This window comes from Thermobia domestica, chromosome 18 (assembly GCF_964235325.1).
Source record: "Thermobia domestica chromosome 18, izTheDome1.hap1.1, whole genome shotgun sequence".
In the NCBI taxonomy this organism is placed as follows: Eukaryota; Metazoa; Arthropoda; class Insecta; order Zygentoma; family Lepismatidae; genus Thermobia; species Thermobia domestica.
In genome coordinates this window covers 171,180,491-171,195,494 of record NC_137471.1, presented here as the reverse complement: position 1 = coordinate 171,195,494, position 15,004 = coordinate 171,180,491, and the positions used below count along the sequence as shown (strand labels likewise).

At 36.1% G+C, this 15,004-nt stretch overlaps 1 long non-coding RNA gene across 1 annotated transcript; it reads left to right on the top strand.

The window, feature by feature from the left end:
• The first annotated feature begins 171 nt into the window (after window positions 1-171).
• LOC145676042 (uncharacterized) lies at window positions 172-5,481 on the top strand. Its single transcript, XR_014129268.1, has 2 exons — window positions 172-431; window positions 5,120-5,481. It is a non-coding gene; the product is annotated as an uncharacterized LOC145676042 (long non-coding RNA).
• The last annotated feature ends 9,523 nt before the right edge of the window (window positions 5,482-15,004 follow it).

Sequence of the window (15,004 nt, the reverse complement as noted above, 5' to 3'; positions counted from 1 at the left end):
CGTAGAGTGATTATTGTAAGCGATTCCACTCCCCTTTCCCGCTGAAATTGGTTAGACAACTAGCACCGCCACTAAAAGGAGTTCGGGAATTATGAACTACTGAAAACAAAAACTAATCGTTTATGTTATTTGACCGTTCAGAGCGGAAGCGGCCAGTGAAAGCGGAAATTTCAAATCTATTGTTATCACTCCAATGTGCAGATCGTTACGCGAAGATGAGTAGCGTCGGTTATATAAAAAGTGGTTCTTCTCGAAAATAAAAAGTGGTTCTTTGTGTATATATATACATATATTGTATATATATTCTTGTGTATATAAAGTGTAACATTTTATAGTTTCATAATGCCGAATGCTAGCAAGTGCGTTGTGTGTGCAAAATATGAAAGGGACTCCGATGTATCGTATTTTAGATTTCCTACAGACAACGAAAGGTAAGTAGCTTTTAACTACACACTTCATATATGGAAAGTGGAGCCAAAACTCATTTTCCAAATAAGATTAGGAGTGAAATTACAGCTTCTTACTTTGGAGGCTAATGTTAGGTTTCCATAACGTAAATAATGCTTACTTGTAACTTGTTAAAGATTGGGCATGCCGCAGAATAGTCTGTAATGGAAGTTTATAATTTTAATTTTTATAATTTTACGGCATATGACTGAATGCATATGAAAACGGATTGTATAAAATACTAATTTCCATTGTTGGAGCATTTGTGTACAATGTAGGGAACAAGTATTTTGTGCTTACTTACTAGGGATAAAACAGACGAGAATATGTTATGGCTGTAACATGCTACTTTCCACTAGTGAACTATTTCCGCATGATACATTTTATGGTTATAAGTAAGGAGTTACTAAGGTGAAATCACTGCGTGCTCAAAATTGTTACTTTATCGCATGTAAATTTTTTCACTATTCTCCATATTGCGAATTCCCTGTTTGTCCTGCTCCTTACAAACGTACAGCCGTACAGGGCCCCTGCTGTGTTTTTGCTCTGACTCGGTTAGATACCATTATAGCTTTTGGGTTAAATTCCAAAGTTGGGCGTCCGTTTCCAGCAAAATTGTTAAAATTTACAGGAAAGATATGGATAATTTGATCGTTTGTGTGCTTGATAATGTACAAGAGTCTCGAAAAATCTGTTTATTTGTTATATATAAGCGGTTATAAACATGGGACTATACGGCGAGCGGAAGGAACTACTTGGCGCAAGGTAACCGAACAGTTGCATTGTGGGAAAGAAACGTGCATTTATGTTATCAACATGGCGAATGTACAAGGGCAATGAACTAACAAACAGTTTTAACATTTGTGAAGCAATACGTTGATAACGAGCAAAATCTTTTAAAAGTTTGTGAAGAGCACGGATTAATGAACCTAATAGGCCTGACAAATTGCAGAAAGTGTGGAAAGGAGATAACAGCGAAAAAACGTGGCCAAAGCGGACGCCCAACTTCGGAATAAATGCCTAGCTTTTTTTCGCCACCTAACCTAGAGTTTTTTTACTATCCGTTTATGGGCATGCCCACCGTCGCTGACGCGTCTTTGCATGTCGAACCCCTGCGCTCGTGCACTGTACTTCTGCTCTGATTCAGAAAGCTAGCATTTTCGCATTTACTAGCCATCTAACGTAAGTTAGTGTTTTTACGCAGTGTTTTTTTTTTCGTGCGTAAGGACGCAAGTTCGTACTTGTAAGGGAAAGACATGAGTTTGCACGCCTATTATCAATCTGCATACTTGTAGATTGGTGCTAAGCTGGCTTATGCCGAAATAATTGTAATAGGCGTGCCAGCTTGGTACCAGTCTAGACCGTCTTAGTGAATAATATGTAGATTTTTTTTTTTTTTAACAGACTATTCTGTAGGTGTACTGGAGAGTATTTTCTTTTGTTTCTTCAGAATTTCAACTTCCTCCAAGGAAGAAGCTGTTTAAGTTTCGATACGCTCCGCCGCGCCAAAGCTATGTACTTAGTGAACGAAATAAAACTTAACCTATTCATAAGTCGTCATTAGGATGTTGAAAATCTTGCGGGGATTAACAGAATAATGGCTATGAAAAGCTTTAGATAAACTTTGATTTGAGTTTTGCGTCTAGACCCAGCGTGTTATACGTTCTAGTGCTTATTTGGTATTGGCTAAGAGTATCGTAATTTTATGGTGAAAGTGAGTTAGTGCGTATCAAAGAGAATTGCGTAGAATATTAGTTCCTATTATCGAAGCATATATCCACAATGTTGGAAACCAGGGTGATGTTTACAAATATAATGTTATTAGTGTCAAACCATTACAAGGGCCACAGTGGTGTTAAAGTGAGTGATTGCGATATGAAATGCTTTTTCGATATCTTCATTTATGTGTATACCCTCCTTCGCAGATACGCCTGCTCGTTACCTACGCGCTTCCGCGCAAACCTCCTTGTTGCTACTCTGAATAGATAGACAGCATTTTCGTCCTTAAGTGGGCACATAGCACAGGTTGGTTTGTGTTTTCGCACAGTCGTTTTTATAGCATACGTCCGAAAGCATATTTATATCATGTGGGGGAGTCCTAATGAAATAAATAGGCACCAATAAATGCAACTCTTGGTCTAAGAAACAATTTCTAGGAAACTAGTAGCGAACTTCATGTAATAATGATTTTGTAATTGCATATAATAGAATAGGACGTGTTCATTCCCAGGGCACATCAGGTTGCACGCATTTGATCAATGTATACCCAAATGTCGGTCATGCGTCAGGGTAATAAGACTGTAGAAAGTCTTGTGAAATCACTTAAAGAAAGAAATGTCAAAACAATAATTTGATAGAACTTTTCTTAGTCTGCATGTTTACTTAGATTAACTAACACCATTGCCTATGGAACCCGGAGGTTCAATGCCGCGTTCACAAAAGCTCTCCATTGACTTCTGTCCTTGGCCAACTGGATCCAGTTTCTACTTTGTATTCTTATCAAGATTTAAATCACTTGATTTTTTAATAATGAAAATCCTTGATTTAAATCAAATTCCGAAATGAATTAATTTAAAATGATAATAATCATAATACAATGAGACTCAAATGTACAGTATGTACAGCATAGTATGAAAACAAGTGTCGTGTGGAGGGTGATTAGGGAAAATTCCGTTTTGAACGGGTAACGGAGCAATACTGCTTTCTTCTCTTCGTAACAATGGGTTTGGGTTTTTAAATCATTAACTGTTCCAACGGGGAAATCACCATCGACATTTAAAACGAAAATTCTTTTGCGTGCGTCTCTGCTTGTTTGTTCCCAGATAATAGGGCGTATTTAGAGGGGGCCTTATCCCCTCTCCGATTTCTTTTTTTTTAAGATTTATAACTTTAGGCGAAATTTATGTATTTCGTGCCTCAAGCTAGTTCCATTTTTTAAAAAAATATGCCCCTACCAAATATCAGTAACTTTTGTGAAAAAAGTGACATTTTGATAAACGTTGCTATACTTTTTCCTTAATGCTTAACCTTTTAAATTATATTACCTATTTTCATTCTATTAAAAATCGAATCTTCATTATTCGATTAAAAAAGTACCAATAAACTTTTTTACTTCGTTTTTTTTCCAAGACTGAAGGCATTGTAGAACATGCTACATACGCTTGCACGCCTTTTTGCGTCGAAAAAAAAAAATGAAATGAAATCTTTAAGTTTAACGTCCCACGGTTATGCCGGTTAGGCTAAAGGAGACGGTGATAATGAGAAATGAGTGAAATGGTGGAATGAAGAAAGTGGAAGGAAACGGGAGAACCCCGAGAAAACCCACGAGCACGGTGTTTGTCCACCACAAAGTTCACACGGCGCGAGCTGGGATCGAACCAGGGACCCCAAGCACCGGAGGTGAACGCTCTACCACTGAGCCACCGCGCCCCCCTCTTTTTGCGTCGAGACATAGTGTGTGATGACATCATAAATTTAAAAATATATTTTTTGTTATGCCTATTATTATTATTTTTTGGTAGGCTTACATTTTGCATTCAAAAGACTGAAATTTGGCACACTCGTTCACTGCACCCCTTATTATTTTTCAGATCTCTGCGTGAAAACCGGGAAGGGGGGTCCAGAGGGGAAAATGTAAAAAAAAAAGGATATTTTTAACAAAATAGCTTTTTCCGCGATTCAGATGGAGACATGAATGGTATCATTTGAAAGGCTGTTCTATTCTGAAGAGAGTGACGTACGAAGCATGATCCTAAGATAAATAGGGATGTTTCAGGGATGAACTGAATAATAACACGAATTTCCTGCTTTTAGTCGACACTTAATTTGCTCATGAATATGTTTTTCGTCTGTTAATATTGATCCCAGATATCTGAAACTATCCACTTTATCAAAAGTATAAACGCATCCACGATTTGCCGTGTTATGGCCCCGACGCACTTCCATGTATTTAGTTTTTTTTTCTTTGTGTTTACTTCCGAACCCAATTCACTGCTAGCTTTTAATAAGACCTGTGCATTTCTTTCTATTGTTCTTTTCTCAAAAATCATTACAAGTGCTATAGGTAATCACATCACTGCGAAAACCCACGATTTCACTACCATCGCGTACGCAAATACTCACCATCACTTACGCGTCTGCTCCCTATAGACATGCACTTTTATCCCTATATATATATATATATGGGTGATTCCAGGAAAAAGGGAAATTTTCTGTCACGGGCATTTCTTCAAACTACTACTAGAAAAATTCACCTCAATTTCTTTTGTTTGGTAGTAGTTGTCACAAAGTACTTTCTGGGAACTACTGTAAGTTTTGAGTGACAATTTAAATTTCAGCCACGTGTATTTGTGCAGAAATATTACGGTACTATCTCGCCTATAAATTCTCAGTTTTTGACGTTCAGAAGTATAAGATACTTTCTTGAAAATGTACTGCATTGCTTTATTTGGAGTTAATGGTCTCAAAATATATTTTTTTCTATATAGGGTATTGTAGTGTTTTAATTCCGAAGGAAAGCTAATTTTTACTACACATAATAAATTTAAAGCTTATTTTCGTAAGTAGAATATTTCAAACTTCGAAATACGTAGCGATAGTAAAATGTACTGTATGTTCAGTTTTTTTTTATTTTATTTGTTTGTTGGGTTCATTATATTAATTTGTATTACAGATGCAAGCAGTGGCTTACAGCCATTTCAAGAACGGATCTTTTGGCGAGAACTCCGACGTATATCTGAGGAGAGCAGTCTGTTTGCAGACTTCATGGGAAAGCAGCATGTCTGTCAATGGAGTTAATTCACGTGAACAGGATTGGAAATGTAGTCCCTCTCGTATGACTTAAAAGACCAAAAAGACACACCAAAAAAAAAAAAAACTTTCTTTCGTTACTGTCCATGAGCCTGCATTTTGAATAGTTTAAGTTCTAAATAGGAGAAATGAGGTACAGGAATTAACACACATTTTATCAGTAGCAATCAGTAGGCAATTTCCATGTACTTTCTTAATGGACCTTATAAAATTATTATTACTGTATTTTATTGTTTTATTTTCTTTCCTTGTCTTGGTTTAGGGTAATCTTTAGCTTATGCACAATTATGGTAGCATACGTTTCTATTGTTGGTTAAATGCAACATTTCTCGCGCTAAAGAGCTCTTAATTAATAATGTCTAAATAAAATTCAAACCTAATTATTTCTGTTGCTGATCATTTGTTTCGTTTGCTACCATAAGTGTGAAATTACGTATTTGTGTTTTTCAACTATGATATCTGTGTGTAATTATAGGAAAAAATAGTGGCAATTATTAATGTCTTTATTTATTTGCTGATTGCATTAGAGTTTAGCATCCCTTTCACTACCAAGATTATATGAGACGTGAACCAATAGTTTTACGTGGAATATAAACAACAGTAATGCGATAGAACCTTCGAAAGTTCTTCACCGCGAATCGAACCTGGAACCTAGTGCGCCAAAGGCATGAGTGCGGGGCGATTAGAGCACAAGGGAAACAAGTTCAATTACCAAAGTTAACACAAAAGGAGACAAAGCTATGAATCTTTTACGCTCTATAAGGAGTTTCGATGGGGATCCTGAAGAAGAGATACTTTCAAAATGGATTTGATTCGCTTGTGCACTGAACGCGCTGTATTATCTAATTGATTTCTAGATCAAGTGTGTATGTTCCAGGTATTGTTGAAGGATTTAACTAAATATACTCATATATTCAACAACCGTGGAATCAGAATTAAAGTTCTGTTTTGACAATTACTCAAACAGGACTAATGGATGGGTCAAGTATGACGTATTTCCGCCATTTCATTCAGATTAATTTGTTTTCGGTACGTTCAAGAGGAATTTACTGCAAACGATATAATGGCATAGTTTTGCGCTGATCTTCATACAATATGACAAAAGGGGAGAATATCTACATCAGTTAAAAGAAAAAATCCAAAAGAGCGGTCTTCGAAAGATAACAGGGTCAAAAATAAGGAAGGGAAAGAAATCTATCTGCATGAAAGTAAAGACAATCTATCATAGGCCAAATTCTTGCAGTTTTGTTGACAGCAGAAGTAACAAAATTACTTGACTGATCCATTCGTGTATGATATGAAGATTCTATAAATAAATACAAGCTACGTCAAATGTATATTTATCAAATCGGTAAATTGTTTTGAAGCCTTTCTACAAAGTTGAAGTTTGTGATACAACTTGGATTCATTAGTTGAAAGCACATTATTATTATTATTGGTGAAGTTATTAGGCCAAAGCAGACAAGAGATTTATTTATTTATTTATTGAACAAATTCCCAGATACAGCATAACTTTGCCATTTTACACAGGGACATGCTAACAAAAGAAAAAAAAAACAAGATAACAATAACAACAACATAGAAAAAAGAGTGTAAGAGTAAAACTATTCCGTCAAAGCTCGCTTAATTGCTCTTTCAAACACTGGGTAGCTCGAAAATATGTCCACATCAGTTGATACTTGATTATAACAGTTTGGTATTCTATAAAAAAGAGACCTCTGTATAACAGCCAATCTAGGACGGGCAAGATGGAATAGGTGGGTATTCCGGGTGATGCGGGAAGGGACACGTAAGGATAGTTCCTGAAGTAATATTTCCGATCTTAAGTTTCCATTAACTATTTTATGTAGATATTTCAGGTCAGAGATAGTTCTGCGTACTTCAGGAGTCTGAATATTAAGATGTCGCAAGAGTTCCTTCTTAGATAATATTCGAAGTGCAGGAACACGAAAACGGACTATAGCGATGAAGAAATTGAGAACGGAATCAAGTCTGGAGAGATGTGTAGGTGCTGCCATGGCCCATATGGGAGAGCAGTATTCGATCTTGGGCGCTATTAATGTCTTATAAAAAGTTGCTAGTGAAGAAACAGTGCGTAGTTCGGTGAATCGATAAAGAAGTCCCAACATGCGCATTGAATTCTTTAGTATTGAGGAGATGTGGTCAGAGAATGTGAGTTTTGAATCAAAGATGACACCAAGATCATTATGACTAGCAGAATGTGTGATAGGGGAATCGTTGATATGGTATGTGGAGGGAACAGGAGACTTTTTCAAAGTAATAGTAATACTGTCACATTTTTTACTGTTGAGTTTCAAGTGCCACATTTCACACCAGCCTGTAAGGTAATTTATGTCTTCCTGTAGAGCAGTTGTGTCATGGAGACACGATATTTCTCTGTATAACTTACAATCGTCAGCAAAAAGCAGAAGGCCACTAGGTTGAGCTGATAAGTGCGTGTAGAGATCATCCATATACAGGACAAACAGCAGAGGCCCAAGTACACTCCCCTGAGGCACCCCTGAGATCATGGGTTGGGGGTTAGAAGTCGCCCCTGAAAGAACAACTCTCTGTTTACGGTCCTTCAAGTAGCTTGTGATTAGAGAGAGAAATTTGCCATGTACATTAAATCTATTGGAGAGTTTATGAAGAAGATGAATGTGACTGACAGAATCAAAGGCCTTCGAGAGATCAAAATAGATAACATCTAATTGAGTATTGTTATTCATACATTTGACTGCACAGGAAAGAAGAGTACTTAAGTTTGAGAGACTTGAGCTTTTCGGTAGAAAGCCGTGCTGAGAACTATGGATGTAAGGTGAGGTGAATTTAAGTAGCCTGTCTTTGATTATTTTTTCGCAGATAATTGATATTACAGAAAGAAGAGATATTGGCCTATAGGAGGATACATGATCTTTAAGTCCTGATTTATATATTGGGGTCACGTGAGCTAGTTTCCAACTGGTGGGATAATACCCTTCCTTGAAGCATCTATTGAATAAGATAGATAGAGGAACCGTAATAACTGAAGCAGTTTTGTTGAGAAAGAGAGGACTAATTTTATCAGGTCCAAGTGATCTGTGTGGAGATAACGATAGCAAGAGAGTCAGAACTTCGCCCGGGGTGGTAGAGAGATTGGATAAGGTGTCCGAACAGATGGAGCGGAGAGGGGGAAGATGGGCTGTAGAGGGAAGGGAAGTAAATGTTTTGCAGAAGTAGTTATTGAAGAGGTCGGGTCTTTGATCATCACTCGCTTCAGTATTTTCATCTTGAACTGTTGCCGGTATGCCCGGAGATTTTGTTCTAGATTTAATTACAGACCAAAAGACTTTAGGGTTACTAACAGTAAAATTACCAATTGAGTCCATGTATTCAAAGTATTTACGCCGCTGTACCTTTTTGGCAAGACTTCTAATTCTAGCAAAGTTTTTGTATGTGTAGTCACTCGGATGTGATTTCCATAGAGTCCAGGCAAGCTTTTTGTTTTTAAAAAGTTCACGAAGTTCATTGTCGTACCAGACCGGAAACCTGTTCGATTTTGATGCTTTCACTGGCACAAAGTCCTTTATGGCTGAGTGGACAACAGATGTAAATAAGTCCACAGCGTCGTCAACAGTTCCTACCTCTAACAAACACCAAGGAAACAGTTCAATAGCCCGGCAGATGTCACCCCAGGGGGCTTTCTTCCAAAGAAGTTGTGACCTACTTTTGAGGGGCTGGTTTGTAGTAGTGGAGGGGAGGAAATCGAAAGAAACATCCAAGGAATCGTGATCCGATGGAAAAAGATTTCTGCATGGTACAACACAACGAGGTTCTAAGTTAGAGAGAATATAGTCAAGATTGCTATTATTGCGGGTATTATGCATATTATGTTGACCTAGACCAAGTCCATGAATAAAATTGTCCATGAAATAACTGTCGTTTCCATCTTTAGTGACGCCATGCTTGCTGTCCTGCCACGTGATGGAAAGGTTGAAATCACCCAATAGGATGACGTCACCGTGTGACAACGCATGTAACAGTGAGTCATGGCAAGCTTCTAAGATGTGCTGGGGGGTGTTCTTGTGCGGCCTATAGAAGCACCCAATAAACACAGAACGACGCTTTGGAATAAATACTTCCACCCAAATGAGTTCACAATCCCGTTCGAGATCCAGTCTTCTCTTGCTCTTCCACTTATTATTTACACAAATCATCACTCCACCTCCACGAGTTATGCGGTCTTTACGATAAATGGTGAAATTATTTGAAAAGCTCATTTCACTGTCGTTCACTGATTCATTCAGCCACGATTCGGTCACTGCGAAACAATCCAGTTCCCTTTTCTCAACTAGGTTCAATGAGCACTCAAGTAATTTGTTTTTAATACTACGAACATTTTGATAATATATATTGAAAGCACTGGTGTAATATGGCCAGGGTGGGCCAGGGTTTACGTGAATATCACCACAAAGGAGGAGAAAACAAACGAGAATGAGGCACTGTTTTTTTGCTTTTGACTCATACCTTGGCACAAAATCACTGGTAGTTCCTCCGTCACTGTTAGCAGTACCAGAGAGCGCACATGGCGGTCCTCTTGGTATGAAGGCAGCAGCAATAAAATGAAATGATCTTCCACTACACTTCAGTCCATGTTTCATTGGCAATGCTTCACTTGGGAAAGTCACAGCACCGATACTACATGAAGACAGTAGAGCACGCACATAAACACTACACACAACCACGAAAAAAAGGTAAACAATAAGAGCACCACTTTGCATCGACTTCGAGCTTGACGCCATCTTGGCCTGGCCTGAATGTATTATGGTCAAGGTTGAACTGGATTCGAACTCGCAACAGATAGGCATTCTCACTATGACACGAAACCTACAATTTATTTTAATCGTAACTGCTAACATTTTCCTCTGAGGAGCAATCCCAGCTGAATTATAATAGGAGACTGTTACGTAATAAGCAAAGCAGGTAGGTATTTCCTTGGCTGTATATAAGGGACTAGAGCAGGGATGCAAATAAGCAACAACATTTTAGTAGTCCATGGAGAGAGCTACTAGCACACATCCCACAATAGGAATCATTTACTTACCTTCGGTATGATATTAGAGGGTGTCTACTAGATGTTTGTTTTTAAATTCGAGGCTTTCTCCAGGTCTATTTATATTATTTTCCAGTTTTTTTTTTTTTTTTTTTTAAGCAAAGAAAAGTTGTTACTGTTAATATCCCCTCCACAAGGCCAGTTGAGAAAAACGTGCAGTAACTGAAAAATAGCAACCAGAGTTCTCACCTTTAACTAACGTGTGATTCACAGCTCTTAATAATATCCCTCTCGTGTTTCAGTTATCGGCTTTTCTTAACAAATAGACAAAATCTAAAAGAATGTTTCACTTTCTGAAAATTTTCCTTGATTCGCAGTTCCATTTTCCCTGACTTGTCCATTACTTTTTCGTAAATCTCGACAGCTTGTTGTCATTCAGTGTTTATAGTAGGATACATTGATAGACCGAAAGGTGATACTTCGAACTTGCATAAAACTAAATAGTTTCGCGAATGAAATTATTAGGCAAGTATACAGATGAAGTGATGACTATGTTGAAGAAATACCGAGTGTTTTCTTTCCTTTGTCCTGAGCATGTGTGTATGTAGTTTAGATAAGTTACGCGTTCGAATGTGAACATGCAGTAACACTTTCAGGGTGTGACGGCATACAATGTATAGCGATATGACACATGTTGTTCTGATCTCGATGAATTAAATTTTGAATATTGTACTTGTTGATTAGTTACATATTTCGGATACTTGCGCACGAGAAACGAATGATTTACGAAACCTGAATTTTCGGTCGTTATCTCTTCTGATTTTTTAAAAATAAGTATTTGCGTTTCTGTTTAATCATATATGATTAGATTGAGTTTGGTAGGGATTGGCGTAAGACAGACACTAGTGTACACATACTTTTCTTTATTTTGGTAGTCCATTTCTGTGCCAAGGCGCCGTCACCCTTGTGTTATTATTTCCGTTTCTAAACGTAGTATTATCTGGAATCTGGCGCACAAGGTCACGCTCCTGTGGTTTAGTAGTGCTAGCAAGGTTCCGGTCTATAACAACTTACTAGTTCAAAATTTATCAGTTATATACATTATTAATTTTCGCTACCGCAATCAACATTTTCATCGTTTTCTCTCTTCCCCCTTTTTAAACTATTGTTTTATCTCAACATGAGTTCTTTTCTCACTGCTGTGTGGCATTGGACATTTTTTGTTGTAGAAATTTCAAAAATAAGGCACTGTTCTCTATCTCGCAACAAAGACTGGCTGTGATCTTTGCGAAGTGGGTAAGATACGGTGAATGATGGGAATTTCGTGAAGCACTTTGTCTTTGTGAGGTCCCCACCTAAGGGCACAGATTTGATCCTCAGCTCCAAGGGACCCCTGTGTGGCCGCATATTTTGATGCCCAAACGTTTCAACCGATGGAGATAAATTTTGGCCTTAAAATCGACGCTTGTCGTAGCTGTTTGTTAGGTCGGAATACCATTTCCGGTAGCATCTTTCTTACGTTTATCTTGTTCTTCAGTGCCTATTTGTTTTTTTCTACCTCCTTTTTCTACCCTTACTTCATTCAAATATTTTTAAGTCATTACCTTATCCTTCTCCTTTTGAAGTCTTTAAATGATTAATTAGATTCATCATTTTTTATTTAGATTTTCAGAAAAGTATTAAAAATCATTTTTCTATACTGTATATAGAGATTAATATTTCTGTGGTTCGGACACCTTCGCAATATATCTAGGGGACGTTCATTTTCATAGTCAGTGATTTTTCCCTTTCTCGATCGATAGCATTCGCGTACATATAACCGAATTGATAGTTTCATGCCTCTTTTCATTTGGATCCATAGCCTTGACACATCTAGATTACAGTCTCCCTTGTTGGAAGTAATAACTTTTAGTTTTTGTTATTCTCGTCTCACTGATAGTATTGTTTGTAACCTTTAATTCTGACAGCTTAACTCAGAGGTGAAATGTTTTCTTTCTTTCTTTTCTTTCCTTTTGTTGTGAATTGTGGGTGCACAAACTTTAGTATTAATGTATAATAATTGATCTGGAAAACTCTAATATATTATTAGGTGTGTTAATTTTTAAAAATAAATTTTACTTTTTTTGTTTCCTCTACATTCGTTGTTCTGCTATTCACTACCTGGTATATGAGAGTTTTTTAAGCATGCATTGTATTGATCTAACGCGCTTATTTGTCTTCTGGTCCGGAGTTACGTTATTAATATTGTGTTAGTAGTTTTAAAAAATGTGTAAACTCGGCATTCGTCTGTAAGTCAATTAAATATAATTATACTTGTCAATGTGATGATATTTTTACTGGTGTACATGTGATTATGTATGATTAAGATGTTCTTGTTCAACATATCGGTCAACGAAACGACGTCCTTCGCTATGAATTTTTCTCTAGTATCTACTCTAACTTAAGTACTTGAAGCCATATTTATATTTCTTAAATTTTGTCTCATGCATAAAAATATATAAAGTCGATTTTAATGAATGTGTCTTTTGGGTGTAAAAAATGTGTGTCTTAACCCTGTCATACTAACAACTATTAAACAGCATGGACGGGAAGAAAGTAGATTAGCATGTTACCATGATATATTTGTGAATCATACAGTAAAATCCTGATTCTAAGAATTATTCAACTTAACCCGATCGTTTCTTTACTGAATAGTAAAACTGCAAATTGTGATTCTCGTGAGTACAGAATTATAGGTAAAAAAGAATGCATCGGAAAATTTCAGTGATTTTTTTCCTTTACAAAACACGACTATCTAATCCGTTGGAGGCACCTTTAAATAATAGTCGTTTCTACTAGCATTTTATTGATTAATTGTTTGTTTCAAAATACACTATAATCTTCAAGATTATTATTCGACAATTACTTGATTAAATACTGCATACACATCAAGTATCAATCAGTAATTTAATCAAATAAGTAATGTAAAGATTCCGGAACTGGAACCCCGGAAGGTAGAAAATAACAACTAATTTGTTATACTATAAGCTGTTATGCTATTTTATTTGTGTCTAAGCATCGTACTAAACTTTGTAATATTTTTTCTTCAACTTGAAAAACGAAACAAGTGTGCAAATGCATTATTGAATATGAATAAGAAATGGATGCTAAAACGTGTAAATTGAAATATATATATACTCTAATTGAAATTATTAATTTCTGAGCGTAAGGGACTGATAAATCTTTCCTTCCTTAAATGGAGATGCGACCACATAAAGACACTAAATGTATGAGGAACAAAGGAGAATTAGTTTTCTTTTATGCGTTACATAAAATTAAATCTTTAGTTACCTTCGGTACCATATTTCTACATGTCATACCTATATTTGGCGTTAGCCAACTCGAAAACAGAAATTCCAATGCGTCATTTCTGACAATTGAAATATGTTTAGACGACTTGAACTGTTAATGTAAATAACTATATATATAATATAATGAAATATCTGACAATAATATTATTATTATTATCGTTTGTAAATGAAAATCTTTTTGTTTTTCTTCCTTTTCTCTCATTAATAGTAATAAAAACTGTGAAAAATGTAGTTATTGATATCTTCTTTTGAATTATAAATAACCTAATATATCTAAACGTTTACCTTTGTATGAAATTAGCGGTAGTATGAGTGTGACATAGTTTTACATATGGGAACCTAAGACAGTATTAAAGAATTGTAATTATTTGCTATGCAAACATTGAACAAAGTATTTGGTGATATCATTAGAAGCCATTGGTCATTAATAACGATCCAAAACTATTGAGATATTAAAACATTTACATACGTATGCTTACTTTAATTTGTGACTTCCTTCAATTTTCACCTGAAAATCCTTAAATTGCTAATAATTTGTCCACGTCTGTAATTTATATATAGCTGAAATTGAAATGCCCTGATCACGTTTCGCAAGAATTGAAGGTTGATGAGAAATGATGCAGGTGGTATTCTGATATCTGTATGATGCACTTACCAATTCATATACTTCGGCTGGACCATTATCCTTATTTATCAGCATTTTTAAAACAATGCTCACGTCATCCACGAAATAAGAATATCTTGCAATGGGAACTGAATAATATTAAAATAAATCAGAAACGGGTATAGCCAATAAATAAGAATTTTGACATAATCTATTTTGAGGTTTATTGAGGTCTAGTTTGAGTTCAGATGGAGAAATCATAGAAGGTGGTATGCGTTGAGAAATGCAATGAGTATTGATTGCCTGATATTCCGAATCTTCATTATGTTGAATTAGCGAATTGTACAGTCGCATAACAGGTAGACAGGAATAAGTAGTTTCTTTCAGTATCATTTTCCACTGCGTGATTTAACATTTAGGTGTTTTTAATTTGCATTCTTTTATTCAGTAATGGAGGTTTTAAGCTGAACATTTAAATTCTTACTAGCATTTACAAATGGAACTGAATTTCAATATTCTGAGAACATTTCAGATTTCATGGCCTCAAGTAGTGTTTAAAACAACGTTTTTTTTTTTCTGTGAGATCTTTTTAATCAAAAACTTCGTTCTTTTTCATGTTTTTTTTCTGGCAACTATTATTTACTGATTCATGTTGCAGATTATTGAAATAATCAACAGAATTTGAGTTGAAGCCCTCGTAACTTACAAATCCTTTGTTTCTTTGTACCTATACGAGTAAACTTGTGTGATTATTACTTTCGG